Source organism: Mustela putorius, unplaced genomic scaffold (genome assembly GCF_011764305.1).
Source record: "Mustela putorius furo isolate JIRA1106 unplaced genomic scaffold, ASM1176430v1.1 tig00000228_pilon_pilon_pilon, whole genome shotgun sequence".
NCBI lineage: Eukaryota > Metazoa > Chordata > Mammalia > Carnivora > Mustelidae > Mustela > Mustela putorius.
Genome location: NW_025421322.1, coordinates 13,450,789 through 13,473,516, shown reverse-complemented (window position 1 = coordinate 13,473,516; position 22,728 = coordinate 13,450,789). Strand labels below are relative to the sequence as shown.

Here is a 22,728-nt window from a genome sequence, read left to right as displayed (position 1 = left end):
CAACAAAAGCTCGGGTTGGGGGAAGGAATTAATAAATGGAAAAGTTCCCAAATGCTACCTGGAACTAAGTTTGATCTACGGAGTAAGGAGAGCTCAGTTAATGGAGAAAGCCATCCTACAATGTGCCACGAAGGATCCAAAAGACAGGAGATGATGGGTAAGTTATTTTTTCTCAATTCAAGCTTCTTGTTTTAAATAAAATACAAGGGATACCTGCCTCATAAAAACTAAATGCTACAAAAGTTAACTTGAATAATAATGCAAAACGTTTGTTTGTGTCTAGAATAGTAAAGGAATGAAGTACTAATAAAGGAGGGTTATTAATGAAAGGATTACTTATTTAAACTACTGCCTACTAAAATATGGCTTCTAAGTGATTTTAGTTAACATCTGTAAAGGGATCTTGACTCTTAGATAAGAATCTGAAAACCTTCAGAAGCAACTGGAATAGGAAACTAGAGCTTGATTGTAAAGGTTGACAGAGTCCCAGGCAGAAACCAAAAACGAATAGAAGGCACTGTTTAGAGCAGACCATTTAGACACCGAATGCAGTGTTAGTTAATAATTCTCCAGAGCCAAAATGTGTGAGCTTTATTCTGCCACTTTTCTACAATGCCAAGATCTACAAATAGCAGGAATTTTAAAGCTTGACCCAGCCTTCTGTGTCTCTGCAGGAATACAGTAGGAAAAATATTCAGTTGATTTAATGAGGATGTTCTATAGGCTTTTTAATTTAATTTCCCAACTCTCTACTGCTTAATTTACTCTTGGGGAATGCAGTAATTTGCTATACTAACGGATCATTAAAGAAAACACCATTCAGTTAAGCATATGAACATAATATATAAAAGAGCATTATACAGTTTCTGATAGAGTTCCGAGGTCTATAGAAAGCCCTTTGTCTCACTTGTGTCTTTACAGATTTTTTTCTGTTAAAGACTAAGATTCAATATGTGAAAAGATCCTACTGTAGTGTTAAGGTATTGTTACAGAAATACAAACGTGAAACCAATCTCACATCTCATCATTTGATAAACATTTGTTGAGCCCTTGCTACTGGGGTCTCTGGGGAATTACAGGGTAGCTATAGTTTTCCTAGAGGCACCAAACACTCTTCTTCCTACTTTTGCAGCGGCTTCATCATTTCTGCCAGCCTCAGTCAAACTGGTGGTCGTCTGCTTTCCTTATTCATCATTCACTGATTCACTGCATAGAGGCGAGGGAAAAAAATAGAAAATGCCAAATTAAGTTAAGAAGAAAAAGTCTGTCACATTTGGATCACAGAAGGTTTTCAGGAAGTAGATGGAGACTTGAGAGTATGATTCTGTTACAAAAAACAGGATGCAGCTCCAAGACCTCAAGCCTCCACTCCCCACTGGTTGTTAACTGTTACCTAAGCCTACAGTTAACCTTTGACATGCTGACAGAGAAAACCTTCTCTGTTGTAACCTTCTTTTATGCATATTCATAACATTAGTCATGAATATATAGATAGTGTCAAATGCAGTTTAACCTTCATAGTGTCATATAAGTTAAGATAGATTTGTGTCTCAGTATTTGACAATTTAGAAATATCCTTGAGTTTCCAGCCCATGTAAATATTTAGAAAGCTTTTAACCTAGTGACCATGATAATTTATTTGAAGTACTAGGATATTAAAAAGAGATCATCAAACATTTGCATTAGCTAAATGAAATTTATCCCTAAAGGCAAGGATATCCTAATTGACATTCTAATATGTATGATAATTAGAATGTTAAAAGATAATTTCTATAGAATCTATAACCCAATATTAAACATGAAAAGAATATATTTTAAGGAACATTTTAGTTCCTCAAAGAAAGATGCATTTATATCTTTGAATTTATTTTTCTTCATTTCCTATTTTTTTTTAAAAAGAACTAAATCTGAACAAAACCACATGATCAAAGTTCATTTCTCAGTCACCTGAGGGTCTACATTATAATTCTACTGATTTTTAACCTCATCAAATTTCAAGTAACCATTTTTAACCAAATTTAAGAACCATTTTGACAATCCCAAATACTGTGTGCTTGGAGGCAAACACTCTTTAACATTGAGGTTGTGAGAACAATGATCAGCTGCTTTTTGGGGAGGAAGCACACCTTCTCCAAAGCTGTAAGTAATGTAGGGGGACATAGCAAACTGCTTAGAGGATGGCCAAGGATTATATCCAATTTGAATAGCAAATATAAAAACTGTGATATATTTTTCAGTGTTTCAAGTGCCTTTTTTATTTCTTGAGGAAACTATGCTTATCAGGTAGGTTATTGATGAAGTGAAGATTCCAATGTTAAGGGCTAAAACTGCTCAGGGCTTTGGTACTGGACCTGTTCCAGAGGGGTGGAGTGATTCAAAGATTTTTATATCAAAATGCCCATGTGTGGGTGAGAGATTTCTGGAGAGTAGGTAAAGAAAGAAGGAGAAGAAGGAAATAAATCAGACAATCAGTAGTCATAAATTTTCCTGGCCTTTATATTTTTTTGTAATGCAAAGCTGATTTTGATGCTATCTCAGAAGAGTGGAATACAGTTGACCTTTGAGCAATACAAGTTTGAAATTCATGGGTCCACTTATATACAAATTTGTTTCAATAAATACAGTACTGAAAATGTATTTTCTCTAACTTATGACTTTAACAATATTTTTTCTCTAGCTTCTCTGTTGTTAGAATACAGTAGGTAACACATATCATACAAAGTATTTGTTAATCAACCATTTATGTTATCAGTAAGGCTTCTAGTCAACAGTAGGCTATTAGCAGTCAAGTTCTGGGGAGTCACAAGTAATACACTTATTTTCAACTGTGCCAGAGTTGGCATCCCTAACCCCCAAATTATTCAAGGGTCAACTGTATAATTATAGTTCATGTTCCACCAACCTGAATGTGAGCATAGTAAAAGCAGGGGATTTTGACTATTTGATTTACACATAGCCACAGTTCTAAGAACAATGCTTGGAATATAGAAGAAGTTTAATAAATATTAGTTGAATAGACAACTGAATTTTTCATCACATTTTTCATAGTTGAAATTTCATTCTCTGGCCTAACAGTAAGTATAGAAACACATACCATATTAGGTATTAGGAGACAATCATGTACACAGGCACAGACTATGTCCCTGAACCCAGCTAAGTTAAAAACAAAACAAAACATAACAAAACAAAACAATACAATACAAAGAATGCAGAAACTTAGCCACAAAGAGAGTCAGATTACAAAATGACTTTACCAATACAAGTACATCATCATACTAAAAGAAAAGTTTTCAACCAACAAGAAGTTAATAGCACCTTTATAGTTTTAATTGCATATAACTAGAGAAGTCATAACATTTCCTGACATTAGAAATTGAGATACCATGAATATGCTCATAAATCTTGATAAATGTTTTTGTTTTCCTTATGTTTTTATATTTGAACTATGTCTCCCTGAGGCCTCTGTGGTAAACCAAAATAATAGTCCCCAAAGATATCTAGATCTTGATCTCTGGAGTCAGTGAATATTACTCAATTATGGATTGACAGGACTCAGTGAAGGATTATGAGATGTAGAAATTATCTGGAACTAACCAGATGGCCTTAAATATAATCAAAAGTATCCTTATTAAAACAAAATAGAAGGAAATACTACTACAGATGAAAAAAGGTGATGAGATGACCTCAGCAGAGAGAGAGATTTGATATTATGCTACTGGCTTTAAGAGGGGGAAGCGGTCACAAGCCAAGAAATGCAAGGAGCAAGCTGCAGAAGCTGGAAAAGGCAAGGTGAAGAATTCTCCCCGAAAGCCTCCAGAGGGACCAGAGCCCTGCTGAACCTTGATTTAAGCTCACTGAAACTATTTTGGACTTCTGGTCTCCAGTACTTAAGAAAATAGATTGGTACTATTTCAATGCACAAAGGTTGAGATAATTTGTCACAACTGTCCTAGTATATGAATATGGTACCTGTCAAGCTAGGTTCAGGCAACTCTCACAGGGTAAGTCTATGAAGAAAGGATTAAAAGAGGTCAAATATTAACCAAGAAAATTGCAGGTAGTGAATTCTTGGAATCAACGGGTAAAATGAATTTGCATTTAGTGAGCTGTATTTCCCAAAGGAATACTGATAGGTTTAAATCTTATGACAAATTCAACATTAAATGAATAAATATATTAAAAATAAATAAATAAATGAATGAATAAGAGATAAAGCTGTATTTCAAAATCTGTAAAATAATTTTAATTGGTCTTTAGTTAAAATGGTGAAAATATCCTCCAAGTAAAAACATTTATGTGTTGAAAATCTTGATTATTCAAGAATCTTTGTGTAAGTATCAAGTAAGTGTAATACAGTTTTAAAATCTTAAGATACAAGTATTAAATAGGTCCAATATATACTAAAAATGCAACAAAGACAAAGCTAAAAATAGTATTTTATTATGATCAATATTAATCTTTGAGCAGAAATAGAGAATTTTAAATCCAAGAAACATATTCCATGTAACTATGCAAGTTTCAGCATCTGCGATAACTCTGGTTGACATTATGGCTGCCAAAATTACTGCACTGGGGAAGGTGGTAATACTAGATCTAGTTTTGGAGAGAACTAATGTCGTCAATAACTAGTGAAACAGTTCATGGCCAGCTGTGGGTGAGACTGATGCTTTATCTTCCATGCATGTGCCAGCCTTTGTCCAATTCAAACACATTTTTTTCCAGATATGACGGAGACACAGAATAAGAGCCTAAGTGTAGACTAAATCACCAAGTGAAAAGTCAGCAAGAGTGATGGGATTTTAACTTTGGTTCCCTAAAATAAATTAATTTCTCTTCTTATGCTTGAAAACAGATTTAGGTGGAAAATTTAGGTAACTGACATATTTATAAGAACCATCTTGTGAGATCTGAACTAATGTATCCTTTGCCCCATGGTAATGTTTCCCACATCCAGTAGAGGCATTCTACTTTATTCCTAACACCTTACATAAAAACAAGCACACACACCCATATGGACCACTAAATGGCGCAATGCTTCTGAAATTCACCAAGTGAGTGGGTAAAGTGTAAAAGTATTAAATAACACTAATACATGAAACCCAACAACCAAAGATGATACCATGTATTTTTTTCCTGTTAAATTTTCCAATATTTTATAACAAAGAAAAAGAAAGAAAATATACTCATGCTTTAGGAGCAGAACAGTTTGGCTGATCTAATAATTAAATTGACATAAGACAGATAAACAGGAGAAAAACGAATTTAATTCCTATGTACAGGAGCTCCTAGAAATATGAGACCCAAAGATGTGAACAAAGCAGGTGGCTTTTATACCTCTTAGACAACAAAATAATAAAAGAAATAATAAAGAATTGTGAAGAATTGACAAGACAAAGAATTTTGGGCTTGGGGCAATAACTTAGTAAATAATTAACAAAGTTGGGTTTATACAACCTTTTCACCCGTGGATTCCCTATCCATGGAGATAATAATGTCTCCTTTCCTCCTGATACAGAGAGGGTACCTTTCATGTAAGAGACTTATTTCCTGCCTTCAGGGAGACAAAGGACATCAGTGTCCTTCTTGCATTGGTTGTTTCTTAATGTAACTCTATTTCAAAATAATCTATATGCCAAAGCGGCATATTTTGGAGGAGGCTGCTCTGAACTTCATCAATGCATAAGAAAGATGTTAAGGAATTTTGTAAGTATCATGTGTTTTTAATAGCTCCCTATGGTATTATTTCTACTTTTAAGATAGATCGTGTCTTTAACATGCAAGCATTACATTCATAAAAAGTCATACATATTTCTGATGAAGCTAGACCTTGTTATTCATTTGCATTTACTAATATTCTTATTCAAGCCTAATTAATAGCAGAAGAGAGTTTGGAAATTAAAGGTTGCCCTTGTGGCATAGTCACCAGTTATTGAAATATTTGGAAATCAATGTACTTTATTAATTAGTAATGATTTTGCTTTCAACTAAGCAGATAATAAAAATGGACATGTTTGCCTCACACGACATAAGATTAATAAGTAACATGAGAGCCACTGATTCTGTCCTTACACATAAATCTTGGAGATGAGATACTTTGTGCCACTGATCATCAAGGCTATAGATATCCTAATTGGCTTTATGTAATGGCTGATCAATGATAGAAAGAAATATTCCAAATATCACCAAATGCTTCTGAACAATGTTTCCTATCTTCTGCTCTTTGGTATATCCAACCTGAAGAGAATAATGCTAGAAAAGAGTATAATGTCAAAAAATCCCCAAATAGCACAAAACAAAAGGTGTGAAAACCAAGAATGATAAAATTGATTCCACTTTTTCTGCAAAGCTAATGCAGCACAGAAAAACCTAGACTGATTGATAGGTTTGTAAATCATTGCGTTTTATTAATTATTAGTGTCTCTCCTCTTCAGTTTATCAGCTAATAAGTGTATCAGAAGAAAATGCAGGGTTTTTTTTTTTCTTTTTTGCTCCAGCTTCTTCGCAGCAATTGTACACCAGGGGTCCTGAAGAGCCTCAATTATTTATGTAACCAGACTTTCCACTTCCATAACAAGAACTGGTTGAGCCCGAGGTTCTCAATAATATTAGAACTGATATATATTTAAAGTAGAATTGTCTTGACTGTTAACTCCACATTAGAGCCTCATAAAAACAATGAGCAAAGTTGAGAGGGGTGTGCAGCTTTCCGGGAAATCTTCAATGTGGGGAGTGGGAGGAGTATTAGAATTCAGCTGGGTGTGCAGAGTGAAGGCATGTCAGAAAGAGGAAATCAGGATGAAAGGAGTGGGGCTGGAATTGAGAGGAGTGTGTCAGACATGCTAAGTCGATGATTTTATTCAAACAAAACATCCACCTGGGGAGGACAGGGGAATCATGTTCCAAGCAAACTTGTATTGACGACGAATTCCTCATCTCTCCCTTGCCTCAGTTATGGTCTTTCTGCAAGATTTTCTTCTCATCTTTCTTCGTTCCCTCAGCTACCCCAATAAGATCAACCATGCCCCTTTGGAGAGCTTCCTGAGTTACTGTACGGTGGTTCTGAATTACATAGAAATGGGTCTGAATTTTGCCATGTCAACTTTCTAAAGCAAACCTGTTGCAAATTAATAAAACTCTTATCTGTATAATGAGTGTAATATTGGCCTTAACCATTTAAGTTCTTTGTGAGAATTCAATAGGATAGGGAATTAAAACGGGGTATTTTAAATGTTTAATAAAACTTCAACCAAAGTACTCAAAAAATATTGAAAATTGTAGTGATTATACCTATGAAAATTTGCTCTTATAATTCCATTTGAATCAGCACTCTGATTCATCCCTTTATTACTTTACATCTAAATGTCTACACTTGCCTTTTCTTTTCAGCAGTGTCTTTTTTTTTTAATTCTTCTCCATTTATTATTTTAGCAGTAGAAAATTTAGAAAGGGAAAAGAAGAAGGCATTACTAATGTCACTATAACATTTTTATGCATGTTTTAAATAACTTAGTTTTTAGTTTTTACTGCAAATTATACTATATACCCTGTAATTTACATAGCAATTTGAATATGGTATTTCCTTCATTATTAAATAAACACTGCATAAAGATTGTTTTAATGGTTTCATAGTATTATTTTATGTGAATTACTAGAATTTATTTAGCCAATTATTCTGTTTTTATTATTTAAAGAATACTGCAATGACTGTGTCTAAGAATTTTTCTTATTTGAGGATTCTGGGAAGCACTCCTTTTCCTCTTAATGTAAATTTCTTGAATTGATATTTCTGAGACATATAAAATGAGCTGACACATTATATGTGTTTTTTAGTAAATTTTCTTTCCAAAAGATTCACAGTAATATCTATCCTCAGCAGCCATATGCATTTTATTTTATTCTCACATACTGTGTGACAATTCTAAAAATATCTGATAATTTTGTAATGAAGTAATTGCTTTGTATTTCCTACCTCTCACCTCAGTTTTCCCTTTCAACCTGTCCAGCATACTACCACCAGATTAGTATTCATAATCACTGTTTTTATAAAGTAGTTCCTCTATAAAACATCTAATAACTCCCCTCTTCATCCAACTGAAGTTCCAGCAGTTTTTACCTTAGAATTGACTACTTCCAAAGTGTGATCATCACTATTTTTCTTATATTATCTACTTATCTGTCCATCTAAAATTGTGATTTCATGCTCCTTTGGGAGTAACCTTCAAAGTTTATTCTATGTACTCTGAAGAGTCCCTCACTTATATGAACTCTTTTCAGATCTCCAGTTCTCATACTTAGCTGATTTTTTAACAACAGCACTTGGATGTTTCAAAGGCATCATAACCCTAACACATGCAAAAACAGAACTAAAATATATTGTTCCTACATCTTTCCTCTTTCTGAACATGTCAACACCATACATGCAGTTCCTTAGGTCAGTAACCCTCTTCATCAAACTTACAATCTGAACAGCAAACCTGTTGTCTCTACCTCAAGTCCTAGCATGTTTCTCCACGCTCACTGCAGTCACCTAGCTCAGTCTACCCCACATTTTCTGGGTAATGCTGCAGCCCACTGGCACATCATCCTAACTCCATGCTTAAACTTCTCTCCCCCCTCTTCCTATTGGCGGACTAATAGAGAAGTTTAAAGGAAAGACCACTTGAATTCCACAAACTCATTTTTCTATGCACGTTTTTACTTACTTCAGTTTATTCTGCCTTTTTAAAATTTATCATTATAAGATTATTATAACACTCTAACGTATGGAGATTAGGTCATTCTCTAAGTAAAATCTTCAATGGCTTCCTATTAAACACACAATAAAATGCAACCTCTTTGTCATGATTTATTAGGCCTTAAACAATCTGGCCTTGCTAATGTCTCCAGCTTCATTGTGTGCAACTCTCTACTTCACACTATGTTCCATGTACATTAGCACCACCCACACCCTCAAAAATGCCAAATTCTTTTTTGTGCTAGGACTTCTGCACATGCTGTTTCTATATGAAAAACCCAAGTCAGCTTCTCCTTTGATGTCAATTGTATGTTTGTTTTTATAATGAAACATGGTCATATGCCACCCCTATCTAACAGAAGGTCCTATAGGGCATTCAAGGGCTTTGCACTGATCAAGTAAAAAGTAAACACAAAATGTTAAGTCTCAGGAACTCTTAAGGGGAGAGAGGGACTGACTATGGACTTCAATGTGTCTTGATGGGTGTTGCTGAGCAACACAGTGTGGAGATTCCAGGTTAGAGAGCTTGGAAGGGTAGTAACAGTTTGACCCTTTTCAGCCCAAAGTTCAATCTATGGCTAGTAAATGTTCAACATAGTTTCCCTAGATGAGCAAATCAGACAGTCCTAATGGCTAAAACCCTGCTTATTTGGACTATGGTCAAACAATTTTGTGTATAAAATTTTGAGTTGGCAGAGAGGGATTTTGAGCTCACAGATCTCACCCTGTCATAAAATAAACAATTTAAGGACCAATATACAAGTATTTCTTTGAAAAAGTTGATTATAGCATAGGGAACTACTATGAATTCTTCCATGAAGATTCTCCTACATATATTATTACCCAAACTTATGGGTCCAAAATAACACATAAAGTCTGTATTTTTAATACATACACACTAAGAAATCTTTTTTCCCTTTTTTTAGAGAGGGAGAAATGAGGGGAGGTTCAAAGAGAGAATCTTAAGCAGACTCCACGCCCAGTATGAAGCCCAACATGGGGCTGGATTTCACAACCCTGAGATCATGACCTGATCCAAAATCAAGAGATGGTTGCTTAACCGACTGAGCACTACCTCAGAAATCTTACCAGGAACTATGCCACATTGAGGTCTTCAGTTTTCCCTAACTCTGTTTTCTAGTTTTACAACTAGAGTCATGGGACTAAGAATGTAGGAATTATAATTATTAATCATCTGCTTGATATCAATGATCCTGCTGAAACTAATTCCCCACAATCTTTAATTTTTAGAATATTTCTTATTTATTCTGACTCTAGTTTAGTAAATGTCAGTAATATTCCCTTACTCAGAACCTTATAGCTATCCATCACAAAGTTAAATATATGCGAGATTTTCTTAAATTTCTTCATTTCTGACAAAACTTTAGTTTGACAATGAAAAAAAAGGAGAAGACACAAATAACTAAAGTGAAAAATAAAGGTGGGGATAAACGACTGATCTTACAGAAATTAAGTATGAAGGAATACAATGAAGAGTTGTATGCCCAAATGCAGTGGAAAAATTTCTGGAAGCAAACAGGTTAACTAGCCTGACTCAAGATGAGTGGGAGGTCGGGGTACCAGGTGGTGGGTGTTAGAGAGGGCACGGATTGCATGGAGCACTGGGTGTGGTGCAAAAATAATGAATACTGTTATGCTGAAAATAAAAAATAAATTTAAAAAAAAAAGATGCAATAGAAAATCTCAATAGATCTATAAGAAATAAAGAGAATGAATCAGTAATCAAAAACTTCCAAAGAAAACTTCAGGGCCAAGAAAAGCCTAGGACCAGATAATGGTTTCACAAGGGAATTCTTCAAAACATGCAAGAACTAACACCAATCCTTTTCAAACTCTTCCAAAAAACAAACAAACAAAAAAAAAAAAAACCTCAACAAACAAACAAAACAAAACAAAAAACAGAAAAAGGAGGAACACTTTCTAACTCATTCTTTGAGGCCATCATTACCCTGATACTGATGCTGAAGCCAAAGACATCATAAGAAAAATGCAGACCAAAACCTCTTAGGAAAACAGACGTAAAAATTCTCAACAAAAGGCTACCAAACCAAATCCAACAGTATATCAAAAAGATTATATATGACCTAACACAGTGGGATTTATCCAAGGAATGCAAGGGTGATTCAACACAAGAAAATCAATTAATGTAATACAGCACATTCATAAAATGAAAGAAAACAATGACATGATCATCTCAATAGACACAGAAAGGGCATTTGGCAAACTCCAACACCCTTTTGTGATTATAAAACACTCAGAAAGCTATTAATAGAAGGGAACTTCTTCAACATGATTAAAGGATATTTATTTTAAAAACTCAAAGTTAACATCATACTCAATGTTGGGAGACTGAAAGATGTCCCCCTAAAGCCAGATTCAGAAGGGTGGAGGGATGGGAAGTTATTGCTTAATGGATACACAGTTTCTGTCTGAGGTGAAGGAAGAGTTTAAAAGCAAGTACTCTGTGAATATTTTTGAATCAGCAAATAATGATCCAGAATCAAAGGGATCCAACATTAAAAATATATATGTAATATTAAAACTCTATCAAGTAAGATGAAGAATAAATCACTAAGACTGAAGAGAGTAGACAGTTTGAGAAAATAACTTTCAAGTCACTCTCCCTTTAACCAAAATCATAGCTTATTGGCAGCAAGCTATCCTTCCATGGCCATCAACTTTGCATGTGGCCAGATGCTGTTTTAAGTATTAAAGACACCTATTATGAATATGCCACATCTAGCCACAAGCAGCTTCCGTATAATTATGAAAGGTTATTTCCGTCCCACTGGTCCTGTGGAGCCTTCCATAATGACTTCAGCCCTCAGTGATCATGTCTTGTTGAATGGGTTCCGATCACACTGATTTGGCTCACTTTTATTGTTACTTCTCTGAATTCTAGGCCACAATAAAACAGGAACTATAGTATTTTGTTTGCTTTAATCCCCAGCAACTAGAATTTTGTCCAGCAGGCAGTAGCTTCAAATGATTTGGGAAACGGATAGCTGGAGTTGGAAGCAATATAACGGAGAAGAGTGTGGTTTTAATTTTTTTTTCTTCTCAAAACAGGGAGCGATAGATTCAAAGAAGGAAGAAAATTAGTGGTCCCACTGCGCTTTTAGGACGATGGTTTTTCTGGCAGAAGTCTTATACAAAACATTGGGACATTGGTAAATGACTAAATAGGTCCAGCCACGAAAGCAGACTTCATGCTAGACAGACAGAAAAAAGAAAAAAAAATCTATAGTTTACTGTATATCATTAATAGATTAATAACATGAAATCAATTTTGTATTAAAGATTGTTGGGCTGAAAACAAAATCCACAGAAGAAGGATCAGGGCTAAGTTCTTCTTGGCTTTTGTTTCCATGCATAGCAGTATGGCCTCTTAAAGGCAAAAATAGAAATGGAATGAGCCTGTAACCATAGAAACTGCATGTAGCAGTTAGGGGAAATGCACTTAAGATGTAAAAACACCAAGTGAATATACAGTACATAACAAAAACATATTCATAGTTGTCAAACTGAAGTACAAGTGTGAATATTGTTCACAATAGTTTTGGCTAGTAATCTTATTTCTTAAGGAGATACCTGCTAAAAACATAAATCTTACTGTATAGCTCTAAAGATTAAAAGGGAGAAAAAAAACTCTTTTCTGATAATTCTAGCCTTTGAGTAGGCTAGAAAGAGATTAATGGGAAACAAAGAGGATTTAAGTTAAATTTTAAAGTTATAATTCAGTCTTTAATCAATAACTAAGACTGTTTATTGATTATATAACAGTTCCAGTGAAAATCTAGTGTTGCTATACTTAATTTTCTAGAAAAATAAATGATAGTATTTATTTCTCTAGCCAAACTAACAAAGACCTGGACATTATGAACAAGAGTACTGATAAGAGCAAGGGAAGTATAAAAAGGATCAAGGGTGGAGAATTGACTGCATGTAGCAGTTAGGGGAGAAAAGAATATGTCAAAACTGCATAGAACTTACATTTTAAAAATTATTAATATATACATCCATTACACTTTTCCATTATAGACTCTATTAGAATAACATTTAACAATCAGAATAGTCTTCTGCTCACTGTCTTACTCTCCAGCAGACAGTAAACTCCTCGGGACTGAGAGTTATACCTGTTCATCCTTATAACCTCAGTTGCTAGCTAGCACTGTGCCTTTCATGGAGGAAGGAACTCTGATTTTTGCTGAATGACTAAAAGAATAAAAAGACCTTATAAAAATCAAACAAAGTGGTTATGAGCCAGTGAATAGAGGTGGTAAATTGGTAGTTTAGTGGGGGGAAGTTAAGAGATGAAACTAAAGATACTAGAAAGTCATTAGAGTTTCCACTCAAAGAAGAATCACAATCACATACACAGAGGTTTGAAACTATCTGGAGATATATGTCCAAGAAGCCTACCAACTTTTGATATTTGTATTGCCAAAGGAGCCACAAGCCTGTGACTGCTCCCCCAAAATCCCAAGTCCTTAAAAGTCATCAACAGAAAGCAAATCAAGAGCTCTACAACACACACACACACACAAAAACTGAATTATTTACAGTGGACAAGGACAAGGGACAAATAACCTCATGGGATGTGAAGCAGGCCAGGAAGGACAACAGACAATATACCAAGGACACCACTCTTACTCCTGGAATGCAGACCCAGAGAGCATCAGATCTGGTAATGAAGGCTGCTATTCCATTTCTGGAGTAGGCAGAACAGAAGATTTTTGTAATTTCTGCTCAATGGGATTTGTTAATGATTATGAGCTTGTGATTAATGTCTGTCTTCCTTCTTTCCACTTAACAGTAGCAGCTTTATGGCAACTGTCCTATTCTTACTCTGTTATTCCATACTGAGGGTATGCTAGTTGTGGGTGGGGATCCACAGATAATTCATCTGTTATCTTAGAGTGGGTCAGACCATGAGGATCAATATCCAGACCTAATGGAAAGAATGGCAACTTATTCCCAGACTTTGAACTGGATAGAGTAGCAATGGTCTTTCGGATTGTAACTTGGAGAAGGGATGAATGAATTCTGTGTGAGGGAAGAAGGGTACATATACATTTCACTCATCACAGTAGTTTTCTTTAGAAGAGATAACTGGGCACTCACAGTATCTGTTATACACTTCTTCACAAATAGTTTTGCCTAAAAACAGAGCCACCCAGCTAAAGACTACGTTTCTAGCCTCCCTCGCTTCTTGGTATGGACATGTTTCTATATGCTGGACAATGGAGTGTAAGTGAATCTAATATAAGTAAATGGCTGATCAGGTTCTTAAAAGGAAAGAACGTTCTGCATTTTTCCTTCTTCTATTCATCACACTGGTGGAACTCAAGACACAATGGCAGGTGCTACAGCTGCCACGTTATGCTACAGGACAAATGTGTAGAGAAAGAAGACAGAAGAAGCAGAGCTCCAGGTACTGTGGGGATTAGCATATCAACAGCCCTGAACTTCTATTTTACTAGTTCTTGTTACAGAATTTCAACCAGCATTTTGATTATTAAAATAACAATGGGCAATTTACATAATTTTCTTTTTCTTCATCTCTAAATTGGAAATAATAATGTAACTGCTTCTTAGGGTTGTTGGGAGGATTAAACAAGATCATGCTGTGAAAACACTTAATGTGGTCTGACACGTGGTTAAGTATTCAAAAAATGGCAACTAATATAACAAATTTAGCTCTATTTTAATTTAAACTTCGGAATATAGGAATGACTACAATTAACAGTAGCATTCTGCTTCCTTCATCTCTGGCCCTCATCACTCACCAAGCTATCCTTTAGTATTTTAAAAGCTGATTGGTTTTTGGTAAAATGAATAAAAATTCACTTTGAGTCTTAATTGCCAATCATCTTTATTATTCCACACATATCCCTCCACACTAGTGAAACTCTCACACAGCTAAATTAGCCATTGGCTCCACATTCTGGTTCTATACAAAGTAAGACATTTTTTTCCTCATTTTAGGCCAATTTTATTACTGAAAAATCTTCCATTCTATGTTTTGGGTAAGTATCCAGGAATAAATTACTTTCTTATATAAACCAATAGTAATCATCTCACTTAACATTGCCTAGAATTTATCCTTTTATGATTGGCTTATTTATTTAGCATAATGTCCTCAATGACATTATTGACATTATGTTGCATACTGTAAGATTTCCTCTCTTTCAAGGCTAAATAATATTACACTGTATGTATATAATAAATTTTTTATTAATTTATCTTTCATGTACATTTTAGTTGTTTCCACAACTTAGCTATTGTACACTTAAACATTTTTTAAAAAATCTTTTAAAAAAATCTTAAAAATATTTAAAAAAAAGAAGGCAAATTTCATGTTAAACGTTTTTAACCACAATACATTCTTCTTTAAATTGCCAAATTAGCTGGTCATATTTTAATTAAATATCATAATTTGCATTTAAATAACTCACCATATTTCCATACTGGGAATTATGTCTCTTCCTCCCACACTTAGTGTGAATTTTCAAAGTTTTGCATCTAATAATTTCAACATGCTCTAATACTCATATATTTTAATAGATCATTTCATTGATATGTAATAAAAGCAGATCAGATAAGAATTAATTTGAAAGAAAGCTTCACAGATGTTTTCTGATAGTAAATATCACTTAATGACTTTATGGAAAAAGCTACATCTCACCACAAACCACAGCACATAAACTTTGAGGAATCAACTTTAGTAAATAACAGTGGTGGAGATGTAGCATTATATTGACTGCTACATGTCAATGGATATCAAATTGGTCATTGAGAAGACTGATCATCTAAGTGACAAGGTGTCTGATTTATGAGAAGCAATGCTTGGTGTCTACTCTGAAATTCTGCATTTAGCTACAAATGTTTAAAAACATGGGATAAAACTGTATTGCTTATTTTGGTTCTTCTGTTGGCTATCTCCTTCTCTGTCAGTTTTTAACTATTCAACGTATTTTCCTTACTTGTAAAAGAGAAATGGGAATAGTTTAACTCAAATTGATGTAAAATTAAAAAATGTAACGCACATGTGGTGTTCACTGCATTCTGGAAAATACTAAGTCCCTGCCCATTCCACCAATTATCATAATTTTTAACTTTTTATTTTAAAATAATTAAAGATCTATGTGCAGTTACAAAGACACGTACAGGTAAATGCCATGTACCCTTTACCCAGCACCATCCTACGTTTGCATGTCGTCTTTACAGTATTAATACCAGAAAATTGACATTGGCAGATTCCACAAAGCCTATCCAGATTTTTCCGGTTATACATGTACTTATTTGTGTGTGTGTATATATGTGTATGCATTTATGTGTTTGTGTGTGTGTGGCTCTATGCAATTTTAATAACATGCACAGCTTCCTCACATCACCAAAATTAAGATACTGAGCCATACCACCACCACAAGCCTCCTTCATGTTACTCCTTTGTATCCAAACCCACCCACCCCATTAGCCTTCCCATCTCTACCTTCTGGGAAGCAATGATCCATTCTCTCTCTTCAATTTTTTTTCATGTTTTAATGTCATGTGAATAATAGAATAAGAATAGCTACATGCCAATTGTCTCTTTAAGCAACAGTTGTGTTTCCTAAAATATGATAGAAGTTCCTTACGTTGTAATGTAGCTGAAATGTTTACACTTTGCTCTTCATACTCCTGGTCATTTCTGGAAGAACTGTTTTCCATAGCTACCAAACACAAAAATACAAATGAAGAAAAAAATGCATGCATTAGGGGACCACTTATCTCAACGTTTTATTTTTAGTTCCTACTATTTCCAAGGTCCTAAACTTAGTCTAGGATTTTAGTCCAAGGCTTAGGAAAAATTTACCATTAAGTGTCATAGCTAAAGCTCTTAGCCAATTCCACAACTGGAATTAAAAAAAAAAGAAGTCTGTATTAACATCTTTCATTCCAATGTTGATTGTTTATATTAAGAGGAATGAAAACTAACATGTTATTAAGTTCCAACAGCATACTAAGTACTGTGCTAAGGAGCACTGGACGCATATTTTTGCTTTAGTCTTTGTAACACCTCTAAAAGGGAAGTATTATCATCTTAAATTTAAAGCTCATGAATCTAAGTATCAAGGAAGTTAAATATTCATATTATGTGTCTTTTTGACCTTTCAGTTATCAGATTAATGTTCATCTTAACATCTATACAATATGTCCTCTACAGGCAATAAAATCTTAATGTTTCTCTTATTAGTTTCACCTATAAAAATCTCAACCAATGATTACTTAAACAAAAACATGTCTGTTATATTTAATAAAGTCATTACTCATTACAGCAGGGATACTATATGAGTCCCAGTTTCTGATTGTTTAGATCATTAGTGTCTTCCTTCCTGCCACAAATTTCAGCCATTTGATGGATATGATTATAAGGACATACAGGGATCAATAATTTCACACTTTAACAGCTCCAACAACTTCTTGGTTTGGGACAAATTTATAGAATCTGCAGAACCTTATGGCTATTACAATGACTTCTGCCCACTTATTCATTAGTGAGTACAAATTCTTTTTAAGACTTTATTTATTTATTTGATAGAGAGAGAGAGAACTCAGGCAAAAGGAGCAGCAGCAGGAGAGAGAGAAGCAGGCTCTGCTGAACAGGGAGCCCAATGCCGGGCTTGATCTCCAGACCCTGAGATCATGACCTGAGTGGAAGTCAGATGCTTAACCGACTAGCCATCAAGGCGCCCTCGTACAATTTTTTTTTTTTTTTAATGACACTACTATCACTATCAGTAAGAAAGAGGGTAGTAGTAGAAACTACATTTCAGGCTGTAAGGAGTGGTTAGCATGCATTATTGTCATTTGCAAGTGCCCTAAGTACTATAAGAAGGCAAGGATGGCAAGACATTAAGACTGATAAGTAATAAACAATCTTTAGGGAAACAATGCATTTCTGATCTCCAAAGTTTCCTTGGACTGAGAAAATCTGTCTAATTACAAAGTCAGGGTGAAAGTGTTTGTCTGGACATTTAGAATGGTGGGTACTGGGCTTCCGGTTGCTTGGTGGAGAGTGTACATGTGAGCATTTGAAACAGGTTTTGTCACTAAGCTGCATTCAAGGTCAAGCAAGCCTCAAGTTGCCAAGTTAAGTGCAAATCAATTCTGCCAGACTCTAAAAGGCTTTCTTTTGGCTTGAGAACAAAGCTCAGGAGTATTCACTTCCTATCGTAACATAGGAAATTCAAATCATTTCTTAGAATACCAAATAATTATCCATTTTAAGAGACTTATATGTCAACAATAAAAACCCCATTTTTTTCCACTAGCTTAATATTATAGTTTTCTATTCTTGATACCTATCAATAAGTTCAGTAAATTTTGACACAGTAGATTTTAGGTTTTTTTCTAGCAGGTCAATATCCTGTAAGTTTGTTGGCATATCTTATTACATGGGGGGTAAAGAGAGAGGTTTTCTCAAGAGCCAGATGATCTGGGTTTATCATGGCTCCACTGTTCACTGCCATGTGAGCCTGGATAAGACAGTTTGCCTTTCTCACTTTTTTTTCCATCAGTGACTGCAGGTGAAAAGTACTCCCTTCACAGGGACCCTATACTAAATGAAATCAATCATCGAAAGGGTATAGCGCCTTTCTTGGTCCATAGTAAGCATTATTAAATTGTAGATACTACTATTACAGTACTGAAAGTGCACCAGGCACTCTATTAATCCCAAAGACTTCAAATGAATAAAATATGATCCTGACTGCAATGAGCTCACTGGTAGTGGGTGTCAATTCCTAAAATAGAAGTTTACCTAAGACATAGCTGTTAACAGAGCAGAATGGCCAACTACATCCAAGGAAATTAACGATGGATTTCTTGAAAAGGTGTCCTTTGATCTGAACTTTAAAGAATAAATAGGAGATTAGCAAGGCAAGATGAGTCAAGGTATTTTGGGAGATAGGAACAACACCTGCAAAGTCAAAGGACAAGTAATTGTCAGAGAAAATGTGCAGTTCTGCTCAAGAAATCAAGTATCAGAGGAAACTGATGGGAACTGGGGCCATAGAGAAATGGAATCTGGGTAATGCATTCTATAGAAAGGAGTATAAACATTTTGATTAGAAAATAGGAGGAAAGTGGTATTTGAAAGATTTTTTAGTAAGAGACATATCCCTTGAGGGTCAGTGAAAAAATTAATTACAGAAAGGCTTAACAAGAGAGGGAAAACTGATCTCCTGAAAATAATCATAATAACTGAGGTAGAACTAATGTTTCTGAAGTTTTATGTCCCCATCTTATTCTCAATAGAAAAAAAAAAAACTTATCTACAGATTGTAGCTTCTAGGAAAGTTATTAAAACAAAATCTATATATAATGAACACGCTGAATTAGCAAACCAGGTGGTGTGGAGGAGTGATCTAGGCATGTCTCAACCACCAAACACAAATTAATCTATTTATATGTGTTATTACCATTATTAAACAGAAAAAAAGGACAGGATGTTAAGTGTGCATTTTACAGATTTAAAAAAGATGTATTTAAGTATCCTAGAAAGTTGCAAAGTCAAGAGAAACATAGACTGCATTTAATCGAGATATTTTTGAGAATTCTAAGAGAAAAGAAAATAAAAGGTGAAGTTCCAATAGAAATTAGTTTTAAATGAAAAATATTCAAAAGGTTGCTGAAAAGATAATAAAAGTGCTGTCACTGACATCTTTAAAATGATAAAATTGGGGGTGTCTGGGTGGCTCAGTGGGTTAAAGCCTCTGCCTTCGGCTCAGGTCATGATCCCAGGGTCCTGGGATCGAGCCCCACATCGAGCCTGCTTCCTCCTCTCTCTCTCACTCTCTCTGCCTGCCTCTCTGCTTACTTGCGATCTCTGTCTGTCAAATAAAAAATAATAATAATAATAATAAAATCTTTTTTAAAAATGACAAAATTCATTTTCATGGATAAAATAAAATATTTCCAAGTATGTTTCCTGATTATCTCTACCAGCTAAATAAAATTTATTATTCTACTAAAACAGGTCAGGTTCCCATAAGATGTATTATTAAACTAGACACCTGTAAAGTTCTCATATTCTATTAGCTATTCAATGACTGATCCTTGTAAGAATTTTCCAATGCTTTAAGGAACTCCTTTATAGAAATATTAATCAAATAGTTTAGCTCTTAACCCACACACACAAAAATTCCCATGTGTTTTATTGTAAATTATTTTTTAAAAAACAGATCAATCATCTTGAAATATCAAAGATATCAATAAATTCTAAGACTGTAACTGTAAAGTTCCTTCATTGGTCATTTTAGAAAGAATTTTCTAAAAAGTAATACATCAATAACAAGTTGCTTGAAAATACGATGGAGGCTCATTTACCAGTTTTCATTTATATATAAATGCCATATTTGTTTTTTCTATTGTTCTATGAGAAATGAAAGTCAAGATATTTTGTCAGCTCATGCAAAGTTAATAAAACTGGTTTTTGAAATGATTAATTCTGTAAAAGAAAGAGGTTATAAGTAAAAGGATGGTTTGTCTGTCTGGGACCAGGAGGGTTCATCCTAGCCAAAACATCCCAGTATGGTGGCAGGTGGCAAAGTTTAAGTGGGCACAACCCTTCTGCCAGCTCTGACTCTGTTCAAATGCTATCTTCCATACTGTCACTTCAGGTTGTATGGTTCGTGCAAATTAATTGACCTCTTTGCTCTCATGCTTTTATTAACCTTAAAAAAAAAAAAATGGAGGGGCACCTGGGTGGCTCAGTGGGTTTAACCTCTGCCTTCAGCTCGGGTCATGATCTCAGGGTCCTGGGATAGAGCCCCGTGTCAGGCTCTCTGCTCAGCGGGGAGCCTATTTCCCCCTGCCTCTCTGCCTATTTGTGATCTCTCTGTCAAGTAAATGGATAGAATCTTAAAAAAAAAAAACCAAAAACGGAAATAAAAATAGTAGCTAAGCCATAGGGCTGTTATGAGAATCAAGGAAGTTCACAGTGTAAAGCACTTAGAACAGCACCTACAGTCAGCACTATGTAAGCATTAGCTATTGTTATTCATAAAAAGTAAACTTTTTGCTTCACAATATCATCTCTCCCTCACCTTTATACATATGCATGTCCAGACACACATACACACACACACCCCCCACCAACATGCACATCGAGAAAGCAGAAACAACATGAGCAAAGGTAAAGATACAGGCATTTTCAAAAACAATGTAATTTGATTCCATGAGAATCAAGTATAAGAGGGGGAATGACAGGAACTGGATTAAAGAAGAAATTGGGCTACAGGTAACGTATGTAAGAAGAGCTACAGTTTTCAGCAATTATTGATCTTGCTTCACTTCCCCCAAAAGACAACCCTAATTTACACCTTTATTTTAAAAATAAACATGAGCTTTTATCAAGCACCCACTGAGTGTGTGAGTCAGAAGAAGGTAGGTGCCACAGCACATCCCATATTAAAACAGAAAATGGTTATAGTTTCTAAAACTTTAATCTATTAGAGCTCATAAAAGAACAATACCAATCCCTCCAACAGAAGGCTGATCTGAATAATGCCAGAACATAAGTACAAAATTTTCTCAATATTTAGTCTTCAGAGGAATAGAAAAATATTACATCTACTGGGAGAGAAAAGGGGCAGTCTTAAGAAGGCATGGCATTTAAAGAGACGGACAAAAGAGGGGCTGACTTAAGTGTCTGGAAACCGAATACAGCATCTTTCCATGTCTTAAGTGGAATACCACTCTCTTTCCTTTCTTCAGCAACATAAAGCCATAAAATCTGTAATTATGCAATTTCCAATAGAAGTCTGGTTAGGATGGTTAACATAGTTCAGGTTGTTTTTCTCAAAATTCTCTTTAAGAGCCACCTTTAAATTAAATTAATAATATGACTGAAACATTCCCTAACTTCTTGATGTCAGAAGCCTACACCAGAGGTAGCCTTAGCTGGCAGGAAGCCCTGCTCTTGCTTGGGCAGGGACCACGAAGTCTATCATCACATTAAATATTTACCCACACATTTTGAAAAATTTAAGACTAAATTACTTGATGCAATTAAAAAATTCAAACAATACATAAGATACATACATTTGTGCTGATGATATTTCCATAATTCCCAGTAAATTTGCAAATGATGATGATGCATTAATTTAAAATGTCATCTGTAAATAAATGAAAAGCAAATGTTTACCAAAAAACTCTTCAGTTTGACTTGAATGCTATAAACTTTTCAATATAAAAGATGCTAACCAGCAGATAAGGTCATTTTCTGTGCCAAACATACATTATTCAAGAGGATAGCACTAACAGACCATGGTGACCTCAAGAAAGCCAGAAAGTGCCGCCTTGCATACTGCATTCCAAATGTAGGAGCAGAGAAAAAAGTAACCTGATGTTTGATTCTAGAGAGATGTATTTTCCTTAACCTTTGGTGCTCTGCTCAATATTAAGGGTTTCATTCTCCAGCAATCTTATTTCCCCCAGCTTCTCTTGCTCAGAATTTCTTCAGATAACAAGATATAAAAGATTTTAATAGCAAAGAAGGGCAACTAGGAGACTAAGACCCAGCCGGAATTGGGGGAATGCAACATGATATAGGAGAAAAAACATGATTTTGAGAAGAACAGAACTGGGTTCCATCCCAGCTCTGCCATTTAAGGGTAGGGTGACCTTTCCAGGTAACTTGACTTAATGATAAGCATCATCATTAAAGTGACTGACAATGCCCTCTCTGAGTCTGTAGAGAAGGTTAAATGTGTTAAGATATTTGGAGCCTCTTAGTTTACCACTGCACGTACCCTAGAAAGTCAGTAATACCAGTTCTTTCACTTTCTATAAAAATACAAATCTAGAAATCAGAAGTATGCAAGTGATTTTTTGAAAATACAAAAATTGATCTAATTACCAAACTTTATTTTCCCTTTTTAGGTCTCATGCTTATTGATCCTCCATTTCCTTCTATAAAATTTCTT

General features: G+C 34.8%; 1 long non-coding RNA gene across 1 annotated transcript; it reads right to left on the bottom strand.

The window, feature by feature from the left end:
* Positions 1-474: 474 nt before the first annotated feature.
* Positions 475-21,918, bottom strand: LOC101671488. Its single transcript, XR_200783.3, has 3 exons — positions 21,845-21,918; positions 16,396-16,470; positions 475-1,206 (listed from the first exon to the last, which is right to left on the bottom strand). It is a non-coding gene; the product is annotated as an uncharacterized LOC101671488 (long non-coding RNA).
* Positions 21,919-22,728: the final 810 nt, after the last annotated feature.